This window comes from Hipposideros armiger, unplaced genomic scaffold, assembly GCF_001890085.2.
Source record: "Hipposideros armiger isolate ML-2016 unplaced genomic scaffold, ASM189008v1 scaffold_560, whole genome shotgun sequence".
NCBI classification, from domain to species: Eukaryota; Metazoa; Chordata; class Mammalia; order Chiroptera; family Hipposideridae; genus Hipposideros; species Hipposideros armiger.
In genome coordinates this window covers 940,661-943,148 of record NW_017731910.1, presented here as the reverse complement: position 1 = coordinate 943,148, position 2,488 = coordinate 940,661, and the positions used below count along the sequence as shown (strand labels likewise).

At 43.1% G+C, this 2,488-nt stretch overlaps 1 protein-coding gene across 2 annotated transcripts in view; it reads left to right on the top strand.

Moving 5' to 3' along the window:
• Positions 1-2,488, top strand: part of ABCB4 (ATP binding cassette subfamily B member 4) — a 55,058-nt gene that overhangs the window by 51,623 nt on the left and 947 nt on the right. The gene's annotated exons all lie outside the window — the stretch shown is intronic.

Below are 2,488 nucleotides of genomic sequence, written 5' to 3'. Positions count from 1 at the left end.
AGCTAGAGAGTGCTTTCTTTGTGCCCATGCAGGCTTTAGGCTGGGAGAATGTTGCAACCACTTGCCAGCCCCAGTGAGGGGATTGGGGAAGTTCGCAATTTCTGACACTGGCAGACTTTAGCTAAGGAGCGTGAGATTGCAGAACGTTCCCAATTGCCCACCCCTTCAAGGAGTGGGGGAGTGTTGCAACCTTCTCTGGTTTCAGCAAGCTAGTGGGATTGTGTCACCACCATTTACCCACTTCAATTAGCAGGTTAGGTAGTGTGCAGTAATGGTGTCCACCAGCTCCTCTGTCTCTGGGGAGCTTTTCAACTGTACCCCTCCCTTCCGGCCAGTGATTTTAGGTTAACAAGTGACTCTCTTTCTCATGTAGTCTGGGCGCTTTTTCTTTTCTTTCTTTCTTTTTTTTTTTATGGATGGTACATCTGGATGCTTTTTCAACTGATGGTTTTGTTTGTTTGTTGGGTCTCAGTGTGAGTACAACCACATATGAGCCCTTTAAGAGGGGAGCCTATTTCCCAGAGTACTTTGGGTCCCTTAGATGTGAACATCAGCCCCATTGGTTTTCTAAGCCAGATATTTGGGGGACACATCTCTCCAGTGGAGCTCCCAGGGTTTGGGGTGCCAGATGTGGGCACCAACCTCTTGCTCCTCTAGAAGTGCCTGTCTATTGAAGTTGCTCCGTATTGTGTGTCATCACACCAGGGGTGGGCTTTTTATGTAAGAGAGTGTATATGCATCCCCTGCCATCTCGATATGGTCCTTCTATTCCTTGTTGTGGAAAGCAGCAGTTCGTCTAGTTTTCAGATCATTTTCCAAAGGGAAATGATTCATATATGGTTGTAAGTTTGGTGTGTCATCTGTGGTGGGAGGTGAGTTTAGGATCTTCCTATTCCACCATATCAGACTTCACTTGTCTCATAAGCTTTAGATTGAGCTCCATTCTGAGTTGCATGGTGAAATCTCACGCCATCTTGTTCTGTCCCACCCGGGAACCCAGGACAGGAATCCTCCCTTTGTCCAGCACATCCAGTGTGTACACAACCTGCCTGTTAGTCACTTAGTAGCCATCTTGGTTATCAGATAGACTGTCCTGGTATTGCAGTGCTTGTCTTCAAGGAACCCTTATTTTACTTGGCAGTAGCCTCAAAGCTCAAGAGCAGTGTNAGATAATGAACATTAGTCAAGGGTGGTTTGGCTGTCAAAATCAGAAACTGCTCTGGCCGGGTTGGGCAAAAGGAATGTGGTGTAGGGACACACAGAAATGCAGGGAATACCCATGAAATGTTTATGTTTCTGGAAAGGCGCCGGCAGTTCCTCTTTTAGAGCCATAAGCTCTGTTTGCTCTCAGAACATATTTGTTCTGTTCCTCAATTGCTGTATTTTCAGAGAAACTTCCTATACATACAGGGTCACGTTACTTACAATTTGGAGTTTTCCAATTATGGGTGAACAGTTTCTCTAGGTAGGGATATGCTTATGAAGGAAATGACTGACACCTTCAGTGGGCCCTTAGAAATCACTTAGTTTAATTCTCCAAGTTCCTACCCTCTGATGAAAACAAAACCACAAGGTATGTGACTAAAGTTGGTCAAGTAACTGCTTGGTGGCAGGGCTGGGAATAGATAGAATCAGGCTTCTGGGGCTCAGGCCACCATTGTCCTAAGCTGGTCAGTCTCCCTGGAGATACAATAGCTTGCCCACCATACTTGGCAGTCAGAGGTGCTTTTAATATGGCCAGTTTTGATAGAGTTTGTCTTAACACATTGTTATACTTTTGCTTTCAAAACCAAAGGAATTTAAAACCCTTTAACATAACTTCTCAGGATTCTTTTGACAGAGCGCTAAAATTTATATTTCTCATTATTTCAGAACTAAAAGCCCCATTTCTAACCAAGATCTATTCTACGTTACAGATTGCAACAGAGGCAATAGAAAATATTAGGACCGTTGTGTCCTTGACCCAGGAAAGAAAATTTGAATCAATGTATGTCGAAAAGTTGAGTGGAGCTTACAGGTAATGAGCATATGATTGCTACCAAGTACCTGGTGTTTCCTGAGGCTGAATTATTGTCCCCAAAAGATAATAAAAACTCTGCTGCTCCAAACAATGATATGACTTATAAGGATGACATTTTTTCAATGATTATCTCACTGAAAATAAGCAGCTTTTTGATGATACTGAGCCACAAGATTGGATTTTTACTTATCTTGTGAAAACAATAGATTGGGTCTCCAAGAACTGAAAGGTACAGAGGACTGACTGTGCAAGTGTTGGTTCACCAGGGCAGGCAAGAAAAAAACATATCTGGGTGATTCAAGATAAACATTCTTTTAGGGAATTGCTCAAACCTTTATTTTCTTTGGATTGTGTAGACTGAACCAAAGGTGAGACTTGTCATTTGGTTAAAGTACGATAGTTCCCCTTTATTAGCAGTTTTGCCTTCTGCAGTTTCGCCTTCCACAGTTTCAGTTACCGAGTCAACAA